The 7,639-nt window shown below is 34.1% G+C and overlaps 1 long non-coding RNA gene across 4 annotated transcripts; it reads left to right on the top strand.

Annotated features, from left to right (window-relative positions):
• The first annotated feature begins 1,542 nt into the window (after window positions 1-1,542).
• LOC113282586 lies at window positions 1,543-6,814 on the top strand. 4 transcript variants are annotated; one of them, XR_003327037.1, is made up of 13 exons: window positions 1,543-2,530; window positions 2,639-2,777; window positions 3,156-3,215; window positions 3,317-3,366; window positions 3,477-3,518; window positions 3,603-3,680; window positions 3,877-3,916; window positions 4,072-4,157; window positions 4,368-4,406; window positions 4,904-5,023; window positions 5,160-5,263; window positions 5,927-5,978; window positions 6,584-6,814. It is a non-coding gene; the product is annotated as an uncharacterized LOC113282586 (long non-coding RNA). The 4 variants fall into 4 exon arrangements; XR_003327038.1 differs by lacking the exon at window positions 3,603-3,680; XR_003327036.1 differs by lacking the exon at window positions 4,072-4,157.
• The last annotated feature ends 825 nt before the right edge of the window (window positions 6,815-7,639 follow it).

Raw genomic sequence — 7,639 nt, 5'->3', positions numbered from 1 at the left:
ACTTTCACTTTTTAATTGAACGGTTTTTTTGGGACCATGAGTTTTTTGAGGGGACCATGATTTGATCAGGCCACCTTCCCTATAATTATAAGGGGTGTCCTAAAAGGTGGAGATGAATAGTTTACCTTTTTACCTAATTAAAATTATAACTAATCTACAACTTCTTCTTCCTCTATTCTACGATTTTTCTTCTTCTCTTCTTCATCAATATATGATCATCTAAACCTGATCGTATACAAATCTAATCAAAATCATCAAATTTTCATCGTCGTCGATTCATTGAGTTTTCATCGTCGATTAATCAATCTTTTATAAACAAACCTATCCATAAATATTTTCCCACAAACCCATTACTTCTAATTCGTTTTTGATTGAAATTTTGAGCCGTAGTCATCAAAATATGTTGAATTTGGAGGTTACAGTAGTAAGTTCGGTTAGGATAATTTTGAAAAAAATCCTAGTTTTACAACCGAACTTTTAAAAATGAAGAACACGAAGAACACTTCGGCTAAGATTTTTTTTTTTTGCCTAACCGAACACCTGATTTCGGTTGAGTCGCAAAAATAATTTCAAAACCGAACTCTTCTCTATATAGCCAAATGTTGAGTTCCGTTTAATCGCAAAAAAAAATCCTAACCGAACTTTACTCAGAAAACCTATATAATGAGTTCGGTTAACTCGCAAAAATAATTTCAAAACCGAACTCTTCTCTGTATAGCCAAATGTTGAGTTCGGTTTAATCACAAATTTTTTTTCTCTGCGAACTTACCGAACTCTGTTGTTTAAAGTTCGGTTACAACGTGGTCGAGTCGACTGAACCGAACAAACTCTGTAAACTCAAGCATAGTAGTTCGGTTACATTTGATTTTTCATCAGCTAGCCGAACAAACAAAAACTCCATTAAAGCTCTGGTTCGGTTGCCTGTGATTTTGCATTTATTAACCGAACTGCATTTACAGAAAGTTCGGTTACATGTTCTTCATATAATCTAACCGAACTTTGTTGACCTGGTTGAAATTTTTTTGTTACAATTTTGATTGTGAAGATATTTTAGGCCATTTATAACAACATTCACTAAGTTACAAGCATACTTCGGTACCCAGAGGATGTTTTATCTCCATATTCACCGATCTCAAAATAATTTTTTTGTCCATCTTTCTTCTTCTTCTGTCACTTTATTCACTCAATAATTCTACTTTAAAAAAAACAATCTATTAATTTAATCTTAATCAATGATTAATCACACTAACTAATCATTATACAAAAATAATCAGAAGGATAATTTTGGTATTAATATAAATATTTAGATAAGGGGTGACCCAGAATTACTTCTAATGTCTTACCCAAAATAAAACAATGGTCCCCCAAAAAAAGGCTGGTCCCCAAAAAACCGTTCTTTTAATATTTCTAGGTACAGAACTTTAGATTTCAGGGCTTGGTAATAAAGTTTAGGGTTTGGGAAAAATTCGTAATACAAAAAATGCCCTTTACTATATATAGCTAATAAAGCTAGCTTTAAGTTTCATTTCCAGTTTCATTTTCTAATTTTTTTCTCTCTCCCCTGCGCCTCCCCTGCTCCGCGAAGAACGGAGAATGGAAGATTAATTTGATGAAGCTCGAAGAAAACTTGAAGATTCAGCATCATATTGAAAGAACAAGATAAGTTTCTCATCATATTTTTGTTCCTATTGATTCTCATTATTTTTTAACCAAAAAGAAGTTCTGAAAAGTTTATTGACAGCTTCAAATACCTAATAAGTTCGATTTTACTTTGAAGTTTGATCTGATTTTAGAATCGTTGCTCCAATCTATCACCCTTTTATCATTTTCTTTGATTCGAACTATTTTTTTCGAATTTTTTTTTCGAAATATTTTTTGGGGTTTGTAATCAGCCCTGATTTGTAATTTTTTATGATTTCAACTAAATTTTCTCGATGAAATCAAGATTAGAGTTCAGATCTGTTATAATCTAATCTTTATCTTGCTTTTAACATGCAAAATCATGAAAGTAAATCACATAATTTTTTCTAGGTTTTTTTTATTGAAGATCAATCGATCAATTTATCTTAAATCTCTTTTGAAAATCAGTTTTCATATTCGAAATCTACGAATCATCATCTCTATTACCCATCTATTTGTTATTAGGTTCGTACTAGAATAAATATGTGTTGCACAAGTATGTATCATTCAGGAAGGAGTGGTACTTGTTTATGATGTTTATAATTTGACTATGATTATTGATTTGATAAGTATTTTAATTTTGTCACTACTAAGTTGGTGGTCTTTTCATCACACAGGTGTGGTAGAAAACAGAGTGGTGTGTATTTGGACGGAGTTGCTTCTGATGGTGTAATGGGACTGGGACTAGGACCAGGGGACATTTCTATTCTAAGTTCTCTAGCAAAAGCTGGATTGGCACCAAACTCTTTCTCAATGTGCTTTGATGATGATGACTTTGGGAGAATTTTCTTGGGGACAAAGGAGCTGCATCTGAAAAATCCACATCTTTCTTGCCGTTGGATGGGAAAATGTATTGCAGTATTGACAACTTTATATAAAACAACATGTACATTAGATTACCGTTAGTTATCCACGTCATCAGTTATGCTTTGGATAATTTGGCTTTTGTTATATTCAGTGATGCCTACATGGTTGAAGTGGAGGGTTGTTGAGTAGGGAGTTCTTGTCTAGCGCAAACTAAGTTCCAAGCACAGGTTGATAGTGACACGTCATTCATGTTCCTTCCGAAGAAAGTATATGGGGAAGTCGTCTCGGAGGTAGTTCTTTTATCACAATTCCTTGGCTGAAATCTTTTTCTGTGTAGTTTGGTTCAATTACCATTTTATTCGTTATCGTTACTGATAGTTTAACAAGAAAATCAATGTTTTCTAATGAATCGCCTAATGACTTCAATTACCATCTTATTCTGCTTAGTTTACTCAAAAATAGGTGTAAACAAATAAGTACACCTAACAACTACAACAGCCAATTTATATGTTGACTTCAATTACCATCTTATTAAACGTTTCGCCTAATGAATCGCCTAATGACTCAAAAAAAATTAATGTAAATTCATATACTCAAAAATAGATGTGTAACTTCAGTTTACACCTAATCAGATATTAGTTGTACTTATTTGTTTCTTATATTGTTAGGAACAAGAAAACTCTGGAGAGAAGCAGGTCAATTATCAATGTCGATGTTCGTTTCTGGAAGTAAGCTTTGACTGCTTATTTTTCCTTCATAGTGAAGTAATAGTTTAGCTTTACATATACTCTGTGGTGTATAAGCTATTAACATTTTGTTGTTTTTACAGATATATAATGGATAGGTGATTTACTTGATCCCACGCAGAGAAACCTTAAGGTGGATATGTTCGGCCAATTAGTCACTCTCTTAAGCTTTCCTTTAGAAGGTCTTGGTTCTCTTTTTCCTTTTCATGGCAATTCTAATTTTGTTTCTTCTTCTGTTTTCAGATATGCTATCACTCTCTATTCACTTGTAATGTTGGATGCTAAGTATGTTGTACTAGCTTTTCAGTTATTCAAACTTGAAATCATAGGTTTTCGTTATCTTAGATGTTTATTTTGTGTAAAATTCAGGCAATGTACAAAAGAGACAAAATGAGCTCACAGTCAAGATTTGACAGTTCAACGTATTATCAATGAGCTCAGAGTCAGGTGCATCTGTAACTCTCAGTTACACTTTTTCAGATGCATCTGTAACTCCTAGTTACACTATTTAAATGCATGTGTAACTCTTATTTACAGTAGTTAATATTCTCACATCATGCATTCATGTTTCCATGTTCTGGTCTTAGTGAAAATTTTAATACGAAGTATTTCTTGTTTTTCATACATCGCCGTGGTGGTGTAGGTAGAGGTTTCAGAGGAGTATTTTGGAGTCAGTGGTGCAGGTAAATCCATTTTTCAACTTTTTTGCTTAGCGGATGGACAGAATTCACATGAAATTTATGTGAAGTTTAGGTTTTATCTTTTGCTATATTTTGTATGCGTTCTTTTATTATGTTCCTTTCACTTGTTGCGGAACTGATATCAATTTTACATCTAGGAAGTACAGAGGTTGGGTCCATCCAAATACTTTAATTGAAAATTAACCTCAATTTTACATCTTCAATTTCACTTGAAAACCTCAAGGTAGACGTTGTAATTAAGCTCCCTACTTTAATTGTTCACAGTTACAAATACTTTCTATTTCTCTGCAATTACATGCTTGAGATCTTTAGAATGTCATGAATCATTTATCAACTATATACTAGTTAACAATGTTGTGCTGTAATTTGTGGTTTGTCTGCTTATTTCCTGTTATCTCTCTTGTACTAATGTGATTGAAATTCAATGATTCAGTACATTGAGAAAGAGAACCTGGAGAAGCTCGCATGCAAGGTATGGGTTGCTTTTCATCATATTTTCTTAATCAATTGAACAACATTATGCTATTATAATATTAAACTCTTGCATAAATCATAATTAGAGTACACTAGTTATCATTATTGTAACTCTTAACTACACATCTGACCCATATATATTTCCTGTATTTACTACAGTATAGAATGAAACATTCGGCTCATCAGCAATCGGCTGCCATGTGTAACTCTTAACTGCACATGCCAAATGCATGTGTAACTTTTAGTTGCGCAAGCCAGATACATGTGTAAATTATAGTTACACAAGCCAGATGCGTGTGTAATTCCTAGTTACACATGCTAAGATTAGCAGACCTTACAAACAATCACACATGTTAGGTACACAAGTTTATATGGATGTGGTATGACATGAGCAGCTTGTTCTATTTTCAGTTGAAGTTGTGGTGTTGTAATCCATGGTGTTCTAATATCTTTCGTCGCATGAGTTTTCAAATAACAGATTGCAAAAAATTTCAGGAGCTAACTAGGGGTCTTGGTGTTGGTGGTAATTCTGATTTTGGTATGAATGCTGGTTAAGAGAAAGTAGAGAAGCAATAGCGGAGACACTTTTATGGTTCTGAGGTCGTATTTGTAATGGTAAGTTTAACTTACTTTCTTGAGAGCTTTTTCTTGTTTGAATATTTTGATTTACAATGAATGGCTAAGATTTGAAGGCGTTTTAGACTTGTGCTGAGTAAGGAAACTTAAGATTATATCTGATTCGCGATTCCAGGTGCAGAGACATATAAAGGGAGGCGCAGAAAACACAAAAGAACTACCTTTATATCACCATTTTGACGCCTGCAAGTGTTTGACAGAGATCGTGAAATATTGAAGGTAAAAACTGAACTCCAAGAACTTTGGGTGTCTTATCATCTGTAACTATTCATGTCTATATATGCTAATTGCTATAGAGTAATAGGAAAAGTATGTAACCTTCTGTTGGTAGGAACCTATCTTTGATGAAATTTGTGTTGCTATAATCATGTGTATCTACTAGTTACACATGCTTTTAGGATGTGTAAATGATGGTTACACTTGCATTTTGGATGTGAAAATCCAGATTACACATGCATTTAGGGATGTATATTTTCCATGCGTAGATGATTTTTCTCTTAAACTATACATTTCAAAAGGAAATAATGTAAAAAATCTACAGATTAATGATGCATCCGAGATTTCCTTGCCGTAAGAAAAAAAATTCCCTTCAATAAACAAAAAAATGCTTTTGATTTTTTTAAGCCTTAGACCAGTTTCTTCTGGAAGAATTTTACTTCTCTTGTGTTCTTCATCAAATCATGAGATTCCGTTATTATTCTACCCTAATTTTTCTGATAATTAGTACGATTGGGATTTTGTTTAATTGCATACAAAAATTGTTGTTAGGGTTTTCTGTAGATTACTATTGTTAATCTAATTATAGTTTTTTTTTTGCCCTTATCGATCCTTCACTATTCTTCTGCATTTGTAATTGATGTTTGCCCTAATTTCTATTTTCAGGTTGAAAGATACAATTGGTGCGATTTCCGGTTTTAATTTGCAATCAGATCAGGTCAGTTTGAGATAACGCTATGATTCCTGTTATATAGTCGATTAGTTAACTTGTTATTTTGTGAATATGTTCTTGTGACTTTATTGTTGTGCAAACACTCTAGATTTGATTCATTGTTGTGTTTTGTTTTGAAATGAACAGTTATGGTGTTTCTTATCACTATCAGCATCATAGGATTAATCTTGTAGATGCCTATATGCTTGTGAATTTTGCTTACAATGAACAACTTCAGTATTCAAGCCTTTTCAGTAACTGCAAGCAACAGTTGCATGTTTGGAACCTTCGATTTTAATGATAAGAATTTCTCCTTACACAACTCAGTTGCATGTGTAACTTCTCCTTACACATTTCTAGTAACTTCTCCTTACACTAGACAAATGTATGTGTAACTTCTAGTTACACAAGTTAGATGCTTGTGTAGCTCCTTGTTATACATGCTAAAATAAAAAATAACTCCTCCTTACAATAGGCTTCAAAGATAAGTTATCATGTGCCTTTTATGTGATCTTTGTTCTATAATTTCGCCTTGCAATTATTCTATAATTTTGTTTCTTTATTTTTTGTCCATCCAACCTAATTCCATGGATGTTTATTCTTGTTTTCAGATGTGCAAATACATTGGACTCGAGAAAGACAAAAAAGGAAGGAAACATTTCTATTATAGGATATAATGGATTTTTCTAGGATTTCGCTTTCGATATCATGTGATTCATTTCGTTCATTGTGTTCAAACAACCAACTACTATAACACAACTAATTACTATAACTGTAGTAATTGATGAACGGACAAATTATTGTAAATGAAAATTAAAGTAATACGTATATTTTATGATGAATAACTTGTAGATAACCTTACATATAACATGTGTAACAAAAAGTTACACATGCATATGGATGTGTAACTTGTAGATACACATGCCATACACATGTGTAACTTCTGCGTACGCATGTGCAACTACAGAGTACACAACTATGTACAACTGTAACTTTGCATTACACATTTTATATGAATGTGTAACTTCTGGATACACATGTCATATGCATGTGTATTTTTTGTGTACACATTCATATGTTGGTGGCTGTCGGTAGTGGTGGCGGGAGGTGGTTGGCGGCGACGACGTTTATCAGTGACGGCGGGCGGAGGTGGTTGGCGGCGGTGGTGGTCGGAGGTGGTTGGAGGTGGTTGGCGTGGTTGGCAGTGACTGTGGTGGTCGGAGGTGGTTTGACTGGCGGCGGTGGTTGGAGGTGGTTTGACGGTGGTGGTTGGAGGTGGTTTGACTGGCGGCAGTGGTCGGAGGTGGTTTGACGGTGGTGGTTAGAGGTGGTTGGTGGAGGTGGCGGTCAGAGGTGGTTGACGGTGGCTATGGTGGTCGGAGGTGGTTGAAACATCATCACAAAATATTTTTATAATTTTGGGCCTAAATTTAAATTTTATTTAATTATGGGCTTGACAATATGCATAAGGGTATCAAGGTCTTTTGATAATTTGGGGCCTAGATTTAAACTTCTTTTAATTAAGAGCCTCATATTATGGGTTATCCATGGTTTGGGCGTTAGCCTAAGTTTCCCAACCAAAAATGAATCAAGAAAAATCCGTACATGGGGCATATTCAAGTGGGCCATCCACCAATTAACGTGCATTTTAGGTGCGGAAATGTTAG

This window comes from Papaver somniferum, chromosome 5 (assembly GCF_003573695.1).
Source record: "Papaver somniferum cultivar HN1 chromosome 5, ASM357369v1, whole genome shotgun sequence".
In the NCBI taxonomy this organism is placed as follows: Eukaryota; Viridiplantae; Streptophyta; class Magnoliopsida; order Ranunculales; family Papaveraceae; genus Papaver; species Papaver somniferum.
The sequence above is the reverse complement of the archived record's forward strand: the minus strand, read 5'-3'. Positions and strand labels throughout refer to the sequence as shown.